The following is a 21,980-nucleotide window of genomic DNA, read 5'->3' on the forward strand; positions in this document are numbered from 1 at the left end:
GTGCAGGCGGCTCAGGCTGGCTGGTTGGTCTGGCTGAAATTTGATATAGAGGATGTCTTAATAAAGACAATCAAGTCTTTTTTTCAAGAGTTGCTCATTTGTTAGGCTATTAGTAAAGGTGTAACACTATGTATTATTTAATTACCTTTGATATAGTTCAGTCTTATTAACCACTTAAACATATTTCATGATCTCTTACTTAGCTCTATGACAGTGGGCATTTTTGATTACTTTTTGTTCTAAATAGAGACGGCATATAGGATTGTGTGAAAATGCAGGAAATAAGTTTTAGATGCACAGAAACCAGACCCCCCCCCCCCCTGTAACTCAGTAACTAACTCAGTAAAATATGATAATTATATATTTTTGTTTAGTATAAATGTAATACAGCGAGTATATAACAAGCATATAACGAAATGTACTACCGTTTTTCAGACTCGTTTCACACGAATTCCGAATGTGGGCAGAACAGCTGTTTTAGACAGGATAATGTATTTCCACTTCCTTTAGCTAGCAGCTAGCTAGCAGGCCAACAACAACACGTCGGATATTTAGATTATATTCAAGGATTTGTAACTGATCTTTAATTAAAGGTGATCAAGTTAAAGTTCAGTCGCTGGAAGCTAAGGTGGGTAAATATATTTTATCGGCCTGATATTGCGAGAGACTGATCATCGTCATCTGCTTTACCAACATTTAGGATAACCTAAGATAACTGTTGTTAGCTAGCCAGCGTTAGCGCTGAAACTTCTGCTGGTACCATAGGCTGGTTGCTAGCTAGCTATATGTGCTAACACTCACTTTACCTGATTGACAAGCCTGCAGTAGATAGTACTTAGTCAATGTCGTACCTTTTTTTAAAGTTATATCTGTGAAGTTCTCAAGTAACGTTAAGCATTATCAGAGGTGATCCTCATTTATACCTGCCACTTTCTGTTCTGACAAACCATAGATGGCTAACTAGCTAGAGATTTAGTCGGTGTAAGTCCATTTGACTTCACTTGCATAACAGGGTAAACTTGTCCAAACAATGTGGCTTTCATCTTTTTTTCCAGGTTTCAATGTTGTGCCCCAGTATTAGCTAACGTTACATCTTGCAGCTGGAGATTTGTCATATTTAGTAGTCCTCCGCATTGGGAGAGACCGTTCTGTTCCAGCATTCTGTTGTTCCAGCCCAACATATCTGGGATATGTGCAAGGCACCATAAGACTCCAAGAGGACACTCACTGATGGTTTAAAACATGGACCAGGGTGTTGCCGACAGTCCTGTTATCCTTGTCATCAAGGCACCCAACCAGAAGTATGATGACCAGACAATCAACTGCTTCCTGAACTGGACAGTGGAGAAACTAAAAACCCATATCGCACATGTATATCCCAGTAAACCGGTGAGTTGGCTTACGTACAGTGAGATTGAGGTCTGTTCAGATCAATGATGTACAGTGCTTTCGGAAAGTATTCAGACCCCTTGACTTTTTACACATTTTGTTACGTTACAGCCTTGTTCTAAAATTGATTATTTAGCTTTTTCCATCTCTGCAGCACTCATCAATCTACACACAATAACACATAATGACAATGCAAAAACAGGTTCCTCCAGACGTGACACTTGGCATTCAGGCCAAAGAGTTCAATCTTGGTTTCATCAGACCAGAGAATCTTGTTTCTCATGGTTAGTCTTTTAGGTGCCTTTTGGCAAACTCCAGACGGGCTGTTATGTGCCTTTTACTAAGGAGTGCCTTCCGCCTGGCCACTCTCCCATAAAGGCCTGATGGTGGAGTGCTGCAGGGATGGTTGTCCTTCTGGAAAGTTCTCCCTGGAACTCCCAGGCCCTTCTCCCCCGATTGCTCAGTTTGTCCGGGTGGCCAGCTCTAAGAGTCTTGGTGATTCCAAACATCTTCCATTTAAGAATGATGGAGGCCACTGTGTTCTTGGGGACCTTCAATGCTGCTGACATTTTTTGGTACCCTTCCCCAGATCTGTGCCTCAACACGATCCTGTCCGTAGAGCTCCGAGACAATTCGTTCGACCTCATGGCTTGAATTTTGCTCTGACATGCACGGTCAACTGTGGGATCTTATATAGACAGGTGTGTGCCTTTTCCAAATCATGTCCAATTTACCACAGGTGGACCCCAATCAGTTTGTAGAAACATCTCAAAGATGATCAATGGAAACAGGATGCACCTGAGCTCAATTTCGAGTCTCATAGCAATTGGTCTGAATACTTATGTAAATAAGGTATTTTTTTTATTTTTATATACGTTTGCAAAAATGTAGAGCCTGTTTTCGTTTAGTCATCATCGGGTATTGTCTGCAGATTGATGAAAAAAGTAATTGAATCAATTTTAGAACAAGGCTGTAACGTAACAAAATGTGGAAAAAGTCAAGGGGTCTGAATACTTTCCAAATGCATTGTATATAAACCCTGGATTGCTGATGCTATGTATTGGCCACTGAGAGGCTTCGAAGTCACCGGTCGGCCATATAGGCACTCCACAGAAGAAGCAGTCCTCATGTTTCAATGAAATGATTCAAGGCCAAAATGACATGTATTTAATAAATAAATAAATAAATAATAATTGTAGTGGGGACAGTAAGATTAGTACATTCTAAAAATATATATTTTTATGTTTAGCTCACATAATAATTTAAAAGTATGCTTCAAGGTGTCTAACAAAATAAACGTGGCAAAAACTAATGTAGACAATAATTGCATTTTTATAGCTTCACATGTTCTGCACCAACATCCTGTTTACCCCAGTAATTGCTTTTTGCTACACAGTGATTTCCTAACCTGGAAATACATCTGCTTATATGTAGGCCAACACTTTTGAAGTCATGTCATATTACTGAAATGCATAGCTTAATGTCAGTGATGTGAAAACCTATTACCTGTGGGAATGAGACTTTATAACCCATAACCACATCTGAAAGAATGTCAAAACACACCTTAGCAAACTACTCTACAGAGAAAAGCTGGAAGAAAAAGCAATGAATAAAAAGGTTGTGCTAAGCATATATTTGAACATGTTCTTGGCTTGAAAGTGTAGATTTGACGTCCGGCTGGAATATGAGCCCTGCGATTACTTTGTTCTCCCCTATAATCTGATTTAATAACGGTTCCTGCTCCGTAATCATTGTAAACACTGAGCACTTAACAGCACTCTTGTCTAGTAATCTCCGTCTGTTGTGTGTTCTCCAACTTCTCTGGTTCGTGTCATCGATCTCATTACTGTTTACCATAATAGTATTAACCAGGTGACGGAGCCTTAACAAAAACAGTCTGTTGAAAAGATACGATTTTGGTTTAGATTTCAGCTTTACTGTAGCACTGACATCACAAGAATGTCAATGTAAACTCAAAAATGTCTCGCTACCACTGACGCTGTCATTGCCCTAATACGTCTAGCCTAATCCTTGGTTTCCTAAATCCCGTCAATCCGATTAACTAAACTGTACAGTGCCTTCAGTATTCAAACCTGTTCTTTTTCCACATTTTGTGTTACAGCCTGAATTTAAAATGGATTACATTGAGATTTGTCACTGGCCTACACACAATACCCCATAATGTCAAAGTGGAATTATGTTGAGCAAAAATGTTACTAATGAAAAGCTGAAATGTCTTGAGTCAAGAAGTATTCAACCCCTTTATGGCAAATAAATTCAGGAGTAAAAATGTGCTTAACAAGTCACATACAGTGCCTTGCAAAAGTATTCATCCCCCTGGCATTTTCCCTATTTTGTTGCATTACAACCTGTAATTTAAATAGTTTTTTTATTTGGATTTCATGTAATGGACATACACAAAATAGTCCAAATTGGTGAAGTGAAAAAAATTACTTGCTTCCAAAAGTTCTAAAAAATAGAAAATTGGTGCAGCATATGTATTCACCCCATTTGCAATGAAGGCCCTAAATAAGATCTTGTGCAACCAATTACCTTCCCAAGTCACATAATTAGTTAATTAAAGTCCATCAGTGTGCAATCTAAGTGTCACATGATCTCAGTGTGTATATATATATATATATATATATATACACACCTGTTCTGAAAGGCCCCAGAGTCTGTAACACCATCAAGCAAGCGGCACCATGAAGACCAAGGAGCTCTCCAAACAAGTCAGGGACAAAGTTGTGGAGAAGTACAGATCAGGGTTAGGATACAAAAAAATATCCAAAACATCCCACGGAGCACCATTAAATCCGTTATTAAAAAATTGAAAGAATATGGCACCACAACAAACCTGCCAAGAGAGGGCCGCCCACAAACTCACGGACCAGGCAAGCAGGGCATTATTCCGAGGCAACAAAGAGACCAAATATAACCCTGAAGGAGCTGCAAAGCTTCACAGCGTAGATTGGAGTATCTGTCCATAGGACCACTTTAATCTGTACACTCCACAGAGCTGAGCTTTACGGAAGTGTGGCCAGAAAAAAGCCATTGCTTAAAGAAAAAAATAAGGAAACACGTTTGGTGTTCGCCAAAAGGCATGTGGGAGACCCCCAAACATATGGAAGAAGGTACTCTGGTCAGATGAGACTAAAATTGAGCTTTTTGGCCATCAAGGAAAACGCTATGTCTGGCGCAAACGCAACACATTTCATCACGCAGAGAACACCATCACCAAGGTGAAGCATGGTGGTGGCAGCATCATGGTGTGGGGATGTTTTTCATATGACGGAACTGGGAAACTGGTCAGAATTGAAGGAATGATGGATGGTGCTAAATACAAGGAAATTCTTGAGGGAAACCTGTTTCAGTCTTCCAGAGATTTGAGACTGGGACGGAGGTTCACCTTCCAGCAGGACAATGACCCTAAGCATACTGCTAAAGCAACACTCGAGTGGTTTAAATGTCTTGGAATGGCCTAGTCAAAGCCCAGACCTCAATCCAATTGAGAATCTGTGGTATAACTTAAAGGTTGCTGTACACCAGCGGAACTCATCCAACTTGAAGGAGCTGGAGCAGTTTGGCCTTGAAGAATGGTCAAATATCCCATTGGCTAGATGTGCCAAGCTTATAGAGACATACCCCAAGAGACTTGCAGCTGTAATGGCTGCAAAATGTTGCTCTACAAAGCATTTACTTTGGGTGGGGGGGGGGGGTGAATATTTATGCACGCTCAAGTTTTATGTTTGTTTCACACAAAATATATTTTGCATCTTTAAAGTTGTAGGCAAGTTATTTGTATTTTTTATTTCACCTTTATTTATTTAACCAGGTAGGCTAGTTGAGAACAAGTTCTCATTTGCAACTGCGAAGCAAAGCAGTTCGACACACAACAGAGTTACACATGGAATAAACATACAATCAATAATACAGTAGAAACCTCTATATACAGCATGTGCAAATGAGGTAGGATAAGAAAGGTATAAGGCAATACATAAGCTATGGTAGCAAAGTCATTACAATATAGCAATTCAACACTGGAATGGTAGGATGTGCAGAAGATGAATGTGCAAGTTGAGATACTGGGGTGCAAAGGAGCAAGATAAATAAATACAGTATGAGGATGAGGTAGATTGGATGGGCTATTTACAGATTAGCTATGTACAGGTGCAGTGATCTGTGAGCTACTCTGACAGCTGGTTCTTAAAGCTAGTGAGGGAGGTAAGTCTCCAGCTTCAGAGATTTTTGCAGTTCGTTCCAGTCATTGGCAGCAGAGAACTGGAAGGAGAGGCCGCCAAAGGAAGAATTGGCTTTGTGCTACGGATGGGTGCTGCTATGGTGGCCAGTGAGCTGAAACAAGGCGGGGCTTTACCTAGCGGAGACCTTGAGCGCTGTTGCTAGCTAATTTGACCTGAGATATAAACATTGGGTTGTTCTTTTACCTGAAAGGAACAAGGTCCTCTTCTTCTTTGTAGAATATTGACTCATGAGTCACACAAAATCATGTGTTCTCTACTCTGACAATGAATCCACAGATAAAAGGGGAAACCTGGTTGGTTTCTAGTAATCACTCCTCCTTCATTCTTTTTCTTCTGTAGACTTTATGGCGGTTGGCAACCAACTTTAAAGTGCATTACCACCACCAACTGGACTGGAGTGTGGACCTTAGTTCATCTTTCCAGTGCATCAAGTGTCAAAAATCTAACCAAGTTCTATTTTAGTGCCTGGCTATGCAGCCGCTCAAGCTGTTTGAATGAAATTACTGAATAACATGTATGTGTATATTTATTTTGCAGCGCACGGAACGTGATCGGTGTGGTCAGCATGTAAGACTAGTCTCGCGTTGCCATCCTTCCAAGTCTCTTCCGTCACAGTCTGGCAGCTGAGTCTAAGCTATTCTAGTTATTTCAATCACTACTACTTACATGTTCTTATGAATTATAAGAAAGTGAAAGGGAATCTTCTCTGGACCCAAAGTGAAGGAAAGCGAAAGGAAAACCCCTGTTTTCAGGGGTTATCAAATCAATCCATCAAATATATTTTATAAAGCCCTTTTTACAACAGAAGTTGTCACAAGGTGCTTTACAGATGCCCAGCATAAAACCCCAAAGAGCAAGCAATGTAGAGACCGAAGCACCGTGGCTAAGAACTTGATACAAGGCAGGAACCTAGGAAGAAACCTATAGAGGAACCAGGATCCGATGGGTGGCCAGTCCTCTTCTGGTTGCTCTTCTGACTAGAGATTTAAGAGTAGATGTGGCCATTAAGACCAGATCGTTTTTCAAGACTGTCATACATGACCAGCAGGGTCAGATAATAAATCTGGTCTATCAAATCAAATCCACGTTTATTTCTCACACGCTCCGAATACAACCTTACAATGAAATGCTTACTATGTTCTCAACTGTCTGATTTTTATTGTAGAGCTTCAAAGACCAGAGGCTGGTGTATTCTGGGAAGCTCCTCTTGGATCACTTAATACTGAAAGATGTGCTCAGAAAGGTCTGTCTGCTGCATTCATTTATCTTTCATCTTGACATAGATATTCTGATCAGAGATTACAGCAATGTATGCATTCATCCTAGATCTCATTCTTAAAGTCAAGCTGATTCCTCTGATGATTGTACTTTGTCAATGCAATAGTGTGGCTGTCCTTGCTAATGGCCACGGATGACTCTTACAGCAGGATGAGTACCACGTTGTCCACCTGGTGTGTGCATCTCGCACCCCTCCTGGGTCCCCCAAGCTCCACATCAGCCACAGTAACCAGGCCCCTGGAGTCCCCTCTACTGGCTTCACGGTGAGTTACCCTTATGCATGCAACACCTATCCTACTGCTCTGTTCATTGCCACTAATTTCATCATCCCAGCACACCTAGGACTAGTTGTAGTCTGTTTGTGCTATCATGCCAACTCCTTGTCACTCATTGTCATGCCAAAAAATGGCTTGTCAATGAGCTATGGAGTTGGCAAGAGCACAAACAGATCTGGGACAAGGCTAACCTAGGCCTACTCTCTGTTGTAAATCCACACAGCTACTGAAGTTTGTTAAGTGGAGTCAGAAGTAAAATAATCAACTTCTTGATTGGTTTTCTCAGACGGGTCAGAGCCCCCGTCTCTCCTCCCATAGCCAAGATGGCCAATCAACCTCCACTGGAGAGCGCTCTGACGGGCTGAGACATCACACAGGCCCCGCCCCTAACCATGCAGCACACCCTGCCTTAATGCAAGCGTAAGCCCTTATACACCAACCTCTCAATTATAACACTGTTAGTTCTGGCCACATGTTATGATTGTCCAAGAGGTGGAGTACTGTTGAGAGCTCTCACTTCCTAATAGATTTGTGTTTGTATGTGTTAATTGTTCTACAGGTAATGCCGAACTGTTTACCCGTAGCTGTGTACTTCTATTGCAGCTACATGTGGAACCAGTTCTCTCCACAGCAAGGCCCTACCAACAACATGCCAGCCTACCCTGGCATACAGTACAATCCCATGACGCTGCTGTGGTGGCAGCAGGTGTACGCCCGGCAATACTACATGCACTAGTAAGTCTGCTGTCTCACAACAACAGTTGGACAATATGCTCAATTGCCCTTGTTGAGATATGCGATCATTGAGATTCAATCACAATTATCTGACTTTCAGTATGAATTGACGTGTGAAAAAAGTCAAGACGGGGCTGATGGGGGAAAAAAAATGACTACAATTTCATAATTGTTTACAGAAAATGTGTTTTTTCAGCATGGCTGGATCTTTTTGTGTCTTTAAAATAATTATGTGAGAAATGGTGATGGAAATGCCTTTATGCGCAAAAGTTTATATAATAACTATCATATCAAAGTAAACTTGAAGTCACGCAATGATATGGTGTGTAGTCCTCCCACTACGTCTGTCACGCAGAGGGCTCTCTATGGTGTAATAGGTCAGGGCGTGACTAGGGGGGTTTCTAGGTATTATATTTCTATGTTGGTGTGTGTATGGTTCCCAATTGGAAGCAGCTGATAATTGTTACCTCTAATTGGGGATCATACTTAGTGTGTCCTTTTTTCCCTCCTGCTATGGGGATATTGTTTTGTGTGAGTGTCTATGTGCACTACGTATTTCACGATTGTTATATTCATTGTTGTTTTGGAAGTTTCACTATCATTTAAAATGTGGAACTCTACTCACTGCGCCTTGGTCCAATTATTCATACGACGGTCGTGACAACGTCTCGGGAAATCATGCAGTTTATTAGGCTACCGAGCGATGGAAACCCATTTATCTTTTATACGGTACATGGGAATTCAACCGCAAAATAAATGTTTATTCGCACTATGTCATCATGCACAACCTTTTATCCGCAACAAGTCCATTTGATGGAGTTATCTCTGTTGGGAAAATGTGCATATCGTTTTTATGCAGATTTTTGAATATTCTCATGAAATCTGTCGCTGATTATTTTCTCTTTACATCCATTTCTCTCTCTTTTCTCTGTCTCTTTTGCCCCTCAGTCAGATGTTGGCTGCCTCATCTCACCACTTTAGGACTGACCTGCTCTCGACCCAGCCCGGTCAATCAGATCCTCTGAACCCACCTCCCCTGGAGGAGCGCCGTGGCGAGCCTGACATCCAGATGAACGCCCAGGGAGGAGAGGTGCATCTAAATGAAGAAGAGCAGAACCGTGATTGGCTGGACTGGGTGTACACGGTGTCACGCATCGCCATCTTGCTCAGCATAGTCTACTTCTACTCCTCCTTTAGCCGCTTTGTCATGGTGATGGGCGCCATGTTGTTGCTATATCTGTGAGTATTCCCCTGCACCCTCTCAACTTAATACTATGTGTCCCTGCTAAGTGACATACTAGACTGGACCCAGATCTGTATGTGCTATCTTGCCAATATCCATAGCATTAGCTATACAGCTCTGGGACCAGGCTAGACAGTAAATTGAAAATGAGATTGTTCTGAATCCTTTATATTAACCCTATACCTTTCTATCTGGGACTTCTTGGGTCTTTGACCCAACAAATGTGTTGTGAACAGTCACCCATTATGGATCACAGGTTTTGTCAATGGCTATTTCTGTATTTACGTTAGGCACCAAGCAGGGTGGTTCCCTTTTAACCCAGAGAATGAATTTCAGAACCATGGATATGGGCCCCAACAGGATGAGATGGAGGCAGACCTTCATCATGACCTCCAAGAGATGGTAGGTCATTATTGACCTCTGACCGTAAACTAAAGGTTAAAGTGCCTCAGGCCCAATTTTGCCCAAAAAGTGACGATGAGGAATTGTTAAACTCAACCAAAGGCATCCCAGGACAGATAACTCCTTGAATTATACAGTCATTTAATTTGTAATAGCAGTGATGAATTATTTATGTAATGCATGTCTGGTAACATAATATGGTATTGCTATGGTGAATGATTACAATTGCATTGATGCGTGTAGCAAATATGTCTTTGATGGAAAGAGTTTGTTGGAAATGTTAGAGGAAAACATTTATCCAGTATTCCAGTTTCTGTGTGACTAATTTACGTGTTGCCATGTTTGGCCTACAGGAGCGGGTGATGGATGAAGGCCGATGATGGGGACAGTGGAGAGGAAGGACTGGAGGATCCCAATGGTATTCCCCATGCTGGCTTTCTCTCTACGACTTGGTCTTTTATTGTCACGTTCTTCATGTCTCTCATACCTGAGGGGCCACCCAATGCTGCCAACTGAGCCAATGAGCCATGTGAGAATGGCACTACTGACTGGACTGAATACACTATCTTAGTATGCCCAGCGAGTTCACCCTTGTCTACACAATCATTGTACATCTACTGGATCACAGGGCACTACAGAAGAACTGAGTGGTCACTCAGCCACACAAACAGAAAGGCTTTAAACTGGTTTTGAAGTGAACAACAATGCGCTTTGGGGAAAAAGGACATCCCTGTGTAATATTATGTTTAATACCATGATAATTAAACCTATTTGAGTGAAATAATAAATAAAGTATGTGAACTGTAAATCTGTGTAATATTGTATTTAATATAAACTTGTAGGACTGGCTTGAATCAAACAATCAGTTTTAAAGAACACCACCCTAAATCCTATTTGTTGTGTTATATGAGGGTAATATGAATTTCAGTTCAGATGGAACCTCACGTTCGTTTGTTCGAGTCATGAATGAAAACAAGACAATTAAAAAAAAATTAAAAAAACATTTTGATCCAGTATAAAAAAGCACCAGATTAAAATGTTTGAAAATCTTACCAATCACACCATATGGTGAATGTGGTATGCCACAAGTGTGGTACGCGTTCCCTTTGACTAGTGATTCAGAACCACGTGATACGCGACCCTTTCAACCCAGACGAATATTAGCTAATGTTTTTAATACGCATTCATAAATGACTGCGCAGCAGAACCGTTTTAGAAGAATGCTGATCCTGGGTTTCCATGGTTGCTAGTTCAATTGCGGTGCGTCCTTTGAGCTTGAGTGGCCAGAAAAATGGCATTTAGCAAACTAACGTTAGCTAATTTTCTTTAACTTTTGACAAAGAAAATAACAATTTGAAAATACTCAAACGAGTTCCTACCTGGTGTATCTACCACTTATGTCATATTTTGAGGCATTCTCGGACATGGCTATGAAGACTCGCCGGTCAGGCGACCAGGCCCAGTTTTGCCCTGAAAGTGACGAGGAATTGTTCAACTCAACCAAAGACATCCCAAATGATGGAAAGGGTAAACGCGTTGCATTTGCTCTTCATGTCAACAAACGACAAGCACGAAAATGTGTTTCTCTCTGCGTTTTGCAAACCGAAGATGGCGTTTCTGACGGGTCTGACTGCTTTTATTCGAGATAAAGTAGGCATAACTGTGCGGTATTTTATGAACATTGGAATCACAGTCATTATTGGTAAGTTTCAATAGTTGCCTCATCTATTAATGAACGTAATAGTTAACGTTATTCATCAGCCTATGACTGAGCATTCATTTTTTGATGACAAACCTGTGTACATCTTTTTGACAGCTGTCTTGGCTGGACTTCTACATTGGTAAGTTCCCTATCCAGGTACTGTATGTTGTTATAACCTACAAATGTTGGCCAGATGTAGAAATGTGGACGTCATTAGTCTAAAGGATTAGGCCTATACTTCATTCAGTCAAGTCATTCAGTCTGACAGACAGACACTTCCCCTTGCTGATGTCATGTCTAACACTTTGTTTAGGGCTCATCTAACAAACCTCTTTGAAAATGACAAACACTTTTCACACCTATCTTCGATTGAAAAAGAAATGGTAAGAGAAATGTTGAGATGGACCAATTGAAACATATCCCTCCTGTCCTTCACTGCTTCACACATTTGCCATTCCAAGGGGGCTTTAGATTTGACATCCTGTGTTATTGAAGAAGTGGACACATTGGTACAAAAATAGTCTCATCTGCAATTTCAGCATCCAGTTCACTCACATGTTGGTTTTATTTGGCAGGGTCTGTATTATTCCTATTTCAAGGTCTTCATCAACGCGCCATCCTTTTTGCATGGTCTCCACCTGATCATGAACGACAGGTTCTCTGAGTATCCTCTTGTTATCAATGCTCTGAAGAGGTTCAATCTGTACCCAGAGGTACTACAGGAGCTGGAACTATGTCATTATTTTGCAAGCAAGATTTTTGCATTTTATAAATATGCAAGTGCAAACATTTATTTATTTCACCAAATAAAGACAAAAAATAAACAATGGCGATCATTTAATTGTGCAGTGCAGTGGATCTCAAAAACATTGTATTGTTCTTCTGTTTCTTCGTTACAGAGTGTTTATTCCAGTGATCCCCTCTCTGTTGATAAGTTTTCCTTGGCAGCCTGTTCAGGATTTACACTGGCACCATGGACTTCTTTGGAATCCCCACCAAGGCATGTTGGAATGTCAACAGAGCAGATGGACTGAATCCAGTAGAGAGCTGTGAAGGTACAACTACTCCTTGAAAATAACTGCGTTAGGCTTGGGCGATACAGTATATTTCAAAATACCGAACGTATGATTTTGGGGTTGGGGGCTACCCCACCTAACTATAAGGAATCTAGGATGTGTCAAATAAATTATATCCAGCGCAGGGCTCCAGCTTTGCATTTGGTTTGCTAACTTGCTAGCTAATTGGCTAGATGTTAATACCTAGCTTCTTGGTTACAGCAGAGACATTCTAGCCTGAGTGCCTTGCTGAGTACAGTCTCTTTAGCTAACATTCCACTCCTTGTCATTTGAAAAGAGACTGGCCTTTCTGCCATCGTCAAATATGAACATTACATCATTAATGAGCTCGAGGAGAACAGAGTTAATGATCCTGATTCGATAACCCTCACAGCTATCTTCCAATCACAAAGATAATCAAAATATTGGAACTCTCACGTTTGTTCTCCACAGAACATGTTGGTATCCGGTTGCTAAGCAACCATTTTTTGTTTGTCCAGAGGAAACCAGTCTGTCAAAAGTTGCTAGCTCACCTCTAAATTCTCAAACTAAATATGTACTGCAATTCCAACCACAAAACCTCTTTGCTAAGCCTCAAAATACAACAACTTGCCTAGCTAACAGCTAAATGTTTGTTTTTTGAATTTGTAATAAGTCTAATTCATGTTGTCATGGAAAATATTTCCAACAACTAATGAGCAACTCCACCATCAATCCAGCTGCATATTGAACGTTGATATTGCCTCTTTGGCAATGACATGGAGTAGCAAGGAGTAGTCATGCACGACTCTGACTCCTGTGGCTGGAGTTGAAAAGTAGTCAACTCTTGTGCGACTCCGTCTCCTGCGGTTGGAGTCGACTCCGGGGGAAAAAACCACGCTGAAACGAATGTGCACAGGTATACATCATTTCACTACTGCAGAGTCCCACCAGGAAGGCTACATTTGCGTTCTAGGGGACTGACATGAGCATGATGCTGCCCATTTGGTCATCTACTTAGCCCATAAAAGGCCTATTTTGTTTGAATATAGTTGATGTGTAGGAACTAGAATATTTCAGTGATTTCTCTGCTGTGTGCAGTCTTGATGGATCACACGACATGGGATGACACAACGCACTACGCTGATTAACCTATTCTTTGCCATGTTATAGTCCTATTCGGATGGGTATTACTAGAGACGTTGGTTTTGTAATTATTATCCAAGCATGTGCGTTATTCCAGAGGACGATTCACACAAGATACATTTCCCCCCCTGTAATTCCGAAATGTTTCAAATATAATTTACTCTTATGACGGAAGCCTGGAGGTTTTTAGTGTAGGCGTGAAGATATTTTAACGTCATAGGGTAGGTACACTGATAACTCGTGCTTGGCTGCCAAATGTATAGATGTTCCCATAATATTTAAATTGATGAAATGTGATCACAATAATTAAGCTGCTGAACCATATTTGCACTTGAGATGTGTTTATGGATGAGAAAGTGAACTTGCCATTTCCCAAAAGTTTTGCACGGACGACCTGCTTTGAGATCTATTGCCTGGGACAGAGTTCTCCGACCCTGTTCGTGGAGAGCTACCTTTCTGTAGGTTCACTCCAACCCTAATCTAGTGCGTCTGATTCAATAATTAGATAGTTTATCAACTGAGTCTAGTTAGTTACAACTGCGGTTTGAGTGAAAAACTACAGGACGGTAGCTCTCCAGGAACAAGGTTGGAGAGCCTTGGCCTAGGACATCAACAGTCAGCCAGGGTTTCATTAAATAAACTATAGACACAATACTTTTTATTGCACCTAATTAAACTGATGCATTTGGAGATGTTCAATTTCAGTTCACTGGCACTATGAAGAATAGCTTAGCCATAGTCATTGATAGCCTAATATATACTTTAATATACTTTTGGTGAATTTACGAGGCATTGATATACAAGAAATAAGCTATATTATGGTCATCTGTATCTTGCTATGTGCATGGTTCTGACAGTCTGTCTGCCTGCCTGCGACCAAGGCAAAGTTGGTTTTATATTCACACATTTGGACATTCAACAGACATTCGCCAAAAGCCATTTTAAAATTGTAAAAATCAATCAATAAATAATTAATTGATTCGCACAGAAACATAAAAATTGAAATGATTTATTCTATAAATGTCTAGCATACTTTTACAACCTTTGTTTTGAGGAAAGATTCCAGTTTTGATTTGATAGAAATAAAAATTTGATAGACTACATGCCCTCTATCAAATCAAAACTGGAATTTGTCCTCAAAACAAAGGTCGTAAAAGTATGCTAGACATTTATAGAATAAATCATACCTAGTTTGTTTCTGTGACAAATGGTGAATTAGTTATTGAGTTATACCGCTATATCGCTAGCTCTGTCTTTCTTTGCTGTGAAAGATGCAAGAGTTTGTTCTCGAAGTAGACGACAGCAACTAGTTCCTCCATTGTAAAAATACTGAATCTCTGAAGTCGATTCTTAGCGGAATCGAAACTTGACACCCAGAAATGGGGGTCGACACCGGGAGTCGACGGGCAAGGATTCGAGGAATCGATCATCCATACCACTAGCAAGAAGTAGAATGTTAGCTAAAAAGACTGGTACCCAGACTAGAGACATTAAATCCCCTCCTGGATCAAGATCCCTGTTGGCTAAATTGTTATTTAACATTTCTTATAGCACCCCTTGTGTGCACTTCCAATAATACTGTATACACCGGTAATGTACAGAAACGGTATGGCGGTTTGAACATCTGGAAACCGCCCAACCCTACTATGCATTGTAAATAGTGTCTTGTAGTAATATAGTGTGCCACACTGTCAGGACTGGGAGGCACAGTAAATTGACACTGAGAATATAATTTTCTCCCACTTTTAGGCATGGGGGATGCAGCCTACTTCTATGTCTCCTGTGTCTTCCTGCTTAATGGGGTAATGATGAGCCTGTTCTACATCTACGGGACTTACCTAAGGTAATGAGTTCTTACTGTTGTTGGTTTCTCACTAGCCTGGTCCCAGATCTGTTTGTTTTGTTGCGTACTCCATGCTGTCATGTAAGCCATGACAAGGATTTGCATGATGGCACAAATAGACTGGTACCCAGGCTAGTTTATCACTATGGTATACCATAAAACCATCATCTTGGGTATCCATGCTGTTTTAGTGCCCCTTGCCACTCTAGGAGACAATCTGATGTTTTTTTTTTGTGGGGGGGGGGGGGGTTCTTTCCAGTGGCAGTCGTTTGGAGGGGTCGTCACTGTCCTGTGTCTCTTCTTCAACCATGGAGAGGTGAGAGTTTTGCAGTTTGGAGCTGTGTTCTCATAGTGCAATCCATATTAAAGTTTCCTCACTATACAATTAATGTTTTCTTTGAGATGAATGTCATTTGATTGTTTCATACAGTGTATGTAAACTTAGATCATCATGGCGGTTGGCTAGTGGTGAATGCTATCTTAACTCATGCTATGTATTCCAGAGCACTCGGGTCATGTGGACTCCACCGCTGAGGGAGAGCTTCTCCTATCCCTTCTTTGTCCTGCAGATGCTGCTGTTAACACGCATTCTCAGGTATATTCAGTTTACATGCCTTTGAACTAAACCATTTACCATCATCTTGGGTTTCACCACTCTTTTCAAAGTCCTATCTGTGTTTTATAACTGAGACACATTTATATATATTAGTGTACAAAACATTAGGAACACCTTCCTAATATTGAGCTGCACCCTTTTTTGCCCTCAGAACAGTCTCAATTCATCGGGGCATGGACTATACATGGTGTCGGAAGCGTTCCACAGGGATGCTGGCACAAATTCACTCCAATCCACAGTTATGTCAAGTTGGCTGGATGTCCTTTGGGTGGTGGACCATTCTTGATAAAACACAGGAAACTGTTGGGTGTGAAAAACCCAGCATCGTTGCAGTTCTTGACACCCTCAAACCGGTGTGCCTGGCACCTACTACCATACCCTGTTCAAAGGCACTTAAATATTTTGTCTTGCCCATTCGCCCTCTGAATGGCACATATACACAATCCATGTCTAAATTGTCTCAAAGCTTAAAAATCCTTCTTTAACCTGTCTCCTCCCCTTCATCTAAACTAATTGAAGTGGATTTAACAAGGGATCATAGCTTTCACCTGAGTTCACCTGGTCAGTCATGTCATGGAAAGAGCAGTTGTTCCTAATGTTTTGTACACCCAGTGTATGTCACTGAAAATGTATAAATGCAAATAATACTGTTGTCTTTGTATAATTTTGTAGGCGTTCCAAACATGAAAGAAGATCCCTAGTAGCTCTTGGTGCTTGTAATGTGTTGTTCCTTCTTCCTTGGCCATTTGCCCAGTTTGTTTTGCTAACTCAGGTAAATAAATCCACACACCGAGGTAAAAATGCATGCCTGGAAAATAGCCTGGTAACGTTCCTGTGGATGTACCAGTCATCGTAAAAGATTATGTTATTGTACTGAAGCTCCTTAGCTGTACAATAACAGTGACAATGAATTGAAATGCCTATGTTGTCTGCCTCTTCAGATTGCATGCCTGTTTGCCTGTTATTTTATGGGCTATCTCCACTTCCAAGATGAAATCACTACTTGTTGTGCATTTGGTAAGTATTACTACTGAATTGATATTTAGACATGATCGTCACAGGTTTAAGGCTTAGAAACATACTAGCATCCGCTATGGTTGTGAAATTGGTGATAGAACAGTTCCAACATGAACAATGTTCATCAATTATGCTATGATGATGAATCACTGTATTTTGATTTGCTGAACAAAAGTTATTTATTTATTTCTCCGTTCAGGCTTCATTTGCCATCTGCTTTGTCATGCTGTTTGGGAAATTGGAACTTTTGACATCTTTTTACATTTCTTCCCTGGTTGCTGGCTGGGTGAGTTGACTGGGAAATAGACTGAAATGCCTGAATACACAAGTGTCATTCTGTCACTCCTCATACCTGTATGGTGGTGTTTTCCAGGCCATCATCGCACTGAGAGACGATATCACAAGAGTCTGCAAACTTGGAATCGTCACAATTGTATGAAATCCTATTTGAATAATTTGTGTATAATAATGTTAGTTATTTAGTTACATGCTGGGGTTAATTGGTGAAACTACGTTCCTCAGAATTTGCCATTTTTCCATGACTTTAAGAGAAATATATTGAATTCCCATGGTATTATACCATCCCAAGGGTCTCCACTCTACCCCCAATCGTAACATGCAATTACACAGCATTATTTAGTGGCACATTGCAACATATAACAGGTTTTGAATGTTAACTTTTTCCTCTCTAAATCCTCAGTTTGTTCAAGGTATTGCCTGGTTTACCTCCACTGTGCTTCTCAAATTCTTCATGTCATTCATCCTCGGAGCGTCCAATGATGTAAGTTCTTAGATGAAAGTCTGTTCAGCATGATCTTAACGTGGGCTATGAGTGACCCATGAAGTTCCCCACAATGTATTTCTCCTTCCTTTTTCTTTCACTGATGGAGTCTACTCATTTAATGTCAATTCCTGTTTCAAATGCTTCCATATGAAGGTGTGAATGTCTGTATGACTTTAACCTCACTGTGTGTTTCTCTATATTTCCCACAGGCTCACATTGGCAACTTGATCAGATCCAAGTTGACCAACTACAAGGATTTCCACACGTTGATGTACACCTGTGCTGCAGAGTTCGACTTTATGGAGCTGGAGGTAGGTTTAATTTCATCAGTGCTGCCTCCGAGCTTACTTTTGACACTACTATTTGGTTGTTTATTTTTATTTTTTTGCCTAAGTGCTTTTCTTATGCTGTATTCTGTTTCCAGACTTTGTTGGGATACGTTAAGACATTGATACTCCCGGTAAACATAGTTATTGTAGCCATCATTTCTGGAAAGGTGAGACACATTATTCTCGATTTTGACATTGCAGCTCATTTAAGTCCATTTGAGTGTATATTGTAGTATTATAAATAATTCCTTTGAAGGCAATTAAAGAAGTCTGGAGATCTCTTAGGCGCGAAAGAGTTGACTCTAAAGAAGACGTCGATATTGACACTGAGCAGTAAGTCTTCCAATCCAACAAGTAGCATTAAGTATTATATTCGCTGGACACTAGCGCCACCTACAGATCTCTGATAGCTTCCTCATGCAAACATTTTCTATCATATTTTAGGATGGCACAGTTTGCTAATGGGGAGGTAAGCCAACTTAGCTACTTATTTTCACTTTCAAAACAACATCACAGCCCATATTAGCAGCTGTTTTCTTTGAAGGCACAATGACTCATGAATCATTACAGCGCTCATAACTTCCACTGTGTTTCCCTGCCCTTGTGTGGTTGTGTGTGTCAGATGGTGTACCATAGTCTGCAGCTGGTGGCCTTTGCCGTGCTGGCGATCTTGGTCATGAGAATCAAACTCTTCCTAGCCCCGCTGATGTGCCTCATGGCCTCCCTGAGCTGCTCTAGACAGGTGAGACGTCTGTAGACAAGACACTGACAGAGACAAACAGACAGGCATGGAGAGACAATAGAAATCACATGGATCACTTTCCATTTTCCTTAATTGACTTCCATCATACCAGCTATAGAAGCCATGCTGATCTAGCGTAAAGAGTGGACAGATGGCTAGTGCAATGAAACAAATGAATCTCTTATTTGTACTCCACCAGCATTAGGGTTATGCCAGGCAGTCAGAGCACATAATAATGAAAAACATCCCCCAAATCAAATGTCCTTGTGAATGGATTTCTAATAAAGACTGCCTGATAAATGATCTACGCTGGGTCTTCATTGATCTGCCGGTATACATGTTCTCCAATGCTCCGCAGTTGTTTGGCTGGATAGGGGAGCACTTCAAGTCCCACATCACTGTGTTTGGCATCCTGTCCATCATGGCCATCCAGGGCGTGGCCAACTTCCAGAGCCAGCGAGGAATCGTAGGAGACTTCAGCAACCTGCCTCAGGAGCAGCTCCTGGAGTGGATCAATGCCAACACCATGCCCAGTGAGTCATGTCACATTAGGACTTATTCCTAGCGTGTGCTTTTCAGGGGCATGAGATTAGTGGGCATACAGTTGTAGGCCGAGCTAGTTCAGTTGCTGCTAAGCTCTGTAGATGCATTACTATCTAGGATAGATCTGAATTAGTGTACTTTTTGTAATGCAAAAAATGTATTGAGGGATACAAGGAATGCGCTGCAAAAAGGGAAATTAAATTGTGTGTGTTCCAAGATGCTGTGTTTGCTGGCTCCATGCCAACCATGGCGAGTGTGAAACTGTCCACTGGTAGAGCCATCGTGAATCATCCCCACTACGAGGACACTTGGCAGAAGTAAGACTGCTACAATTCCCCTATGGGTTATACTTTGCAACAATATCTGATGAGACACCACCCGTTGTGTTTGTCAGTAAGTTACGTCTAACATATTTCCACAGGGAAAGAACCAAGTTGGTGTACACCATGTACAAGCCGTAATCCGGCCAAGGAGGTGAAGAGGAATCTGATGCAGCTGCAGGCAGACTATTTCATCCTGGAGGACTCCTGGTGTAACCGACGCTCCAGGTAAACATGGTGGTATTATAAAGCATAAAACATTTTGCAATAGAAAATTAAAACAGGTTTCTTATTAGCCACTTTCCCTCCCCGTTTCAGTCTGTTTCCTTCCTTTTGGTGCCAAATGAACAAAGCCCTGTAGTAAGCCCTATGTTCTCTCAATCTCGGATTCCAATCTAACTGTGCTATACTTCACAGGCCAGGCTGCAGCATGCCTGAGATCTGGGACGTGGAGGATCAGGAGAACAGAGGAAAGTTGCCGCTATGTACCCTCCTATCCATCGACTCCCGACCTCACTTCACCACAATGTTCGAGAATAAAGTCTACAAGGTGCTGAAAATCCCCAAAGATGCCAAATAGGACCTTGTAATATAGGGACATCATTTTGATTAAACATGTGCAATTTCAATAGTGTGTCTTTTTTTTTCTCTACAGGACAACGCATTTCTCTTGAACACCTTAAAAAGCTCTGCGTATTGTGCACTGTGTACTTTCACATGCTGATGGTGTGAATTGCACCTGAGTTAAATATGGAGAGAGAAATAAGACATTTTACACACTTTTTATTGCTTTCTATCAGCAAAGTAAAAAACTTTTTTTTTTTTCTTTACGTCCTATGTTATGGTATTCAATAACATGACAGGAGGATTTTCTGTGCTTGACTGACAGCAGTAGTGAGGTCAGTGTAATAGTGGGGCAAAAAAGTATTTAGTCAGCCACCAAGTGTGCAGGTTCTCCCACTTTAAAAGATGAGAGAGGCCTGTAATTTTCATCATAGGTACACCAACTATGACAGACAAAATGAGAAAAAAAAATCCAGAAAATCACATTGTAGGATTTTTAATGAATGTATTTGCAAATTATGGTGGAAAAGAGTATTTGGTCAATAACAAAAGTTTATCTCAATACTTTGTTATATACCCTTTGTTGGCATTGACAGAGGTCAAACGTTTTCTCTAAGTCTTCACAAGGTTTTCACACACTGTTGCTGGTATTTTGGCCCATTCCTCCATGCAGATCTCCTCTAGAGCAGTGATGTTTTGGGGCTGTTGCTGGGCAACATGGACTTTCAACTTCCTCCAAAGATTTTCTATGGGGTTGAGATCTGGAGACTGGCTAGGCCACTCCAGGACCTTGAAATGCTTCTTACGAAGCCACTCCTTCGTTGCCCGGGCGGTGTGTTTGGGATCATTGTCATGCTGAAAGACCCAGCCACGTTTCATCTTCAATGCCCTTGCTGATTGGAAGGAGGTTTTCACTCAAAATCTCACGATACATGGCCCCATTCATTCTTTCCTTTACACGGATCAGTCGTCCTGGTCCCTTTGCAGAAAAACAGCCCCAAAGCATGATGTTTCCACCCCCATGTTTCACAGTAGATATGGTGTTCTTTGGATGCAACTCAGCATTCTTTGTCCTCCAAACACGACGAGTTGAGTTTTTACCATCTGACCATATGACATTCTCCCAATCTTCTTCTGGATCATCCAAATGCTCTCTAGCAAACTTCAGACGGGCCTGGACATGTACTGGCTTAATCAGGGGGACATGTCTGGCACTGCAGGATTTGAGTCCCTGGCTGCGTAGTGTGTTACTGATGGTAGGCTTTGTTACTTTGGTCCCAGCTCTCTGCAGGTCATTCACTAGGTCCCCCTATGTGGTTCTGGTATTTTGCTCACCATTTTTGTGATCATTTTGACCCCACGGGGTGAGATCTTGCGTGGAGCCACAGATAGAGGGAGATTATCAGTGGTATTGTATGTCTTCCATTTCCTAATAATTGCTCCCACAGTTGATTTCTTCAAACCAAGCTGCTTACCTATTGCAGATTCAGTCTTCCCAATCTGGTGCAGGTCTACAATTTTGTTTCTGGTGTCCTTTGACAGCTCTTTGGTCTTGGCCATAGTGGAGTTTGGAGTGTGACTGTTTGAGGTTGTGGACAGGTGTCTTTTATACTGATAACAAGTTCAAACAGGTGCCATTAATACAGGTAATGTGTGGAGGACAGAGGAGCCTCTTAAAGAAGAAGTTACAGGTCTGTGAGAGCCAGAAATCTTGCTTGTTTGTAGGTGACCAAATACTTATTTTCCACCATAATTT

The 21,980-nt window shown here is 41.2% G+C and overlaps 2 pseudogenes; both read left to right on the top strand.

Moving 5' to 3' along the window:
• The first annotated feature begins 499 nt into the window (after positions 1–499).
• On the top strand, positions 500–10,392 carry LOC139373324 (homocysteine-responsive endoplasmic reticulum-resident ubiquitin-like domain member 2 protein; annotated as a pseudogene).
• Positions 10,393–11,008: 616 nt separating this feature from the next.
• Positions 11,009–20,240, top strand: LOC139372296 (protein C-mannosyl-transferase DPY19L1-like; annotated as a pseudogene).
• Positions 20,241–21,980: the final 1,740 nt, after the last annotated feature.

The sequence above is a fragment of the Oncorhynchus clarkii genome, chromosome 18 (assembly GCF_045791955.1).
Source record: "Oncorhynchus clarkii lewisi isolate Uvic-CL-2024 chromosome 18, UVic_Ocla_1.0, whole genome shotgun sequence".
NCBI classification, from domain to species: domain Eukaryota; kingdom Metazoa; phylum Chordata; class Actinopteri; order Salmoniformes; family Salmonidae; genus Oncorhynchus; species Oncorhynchus clarkii.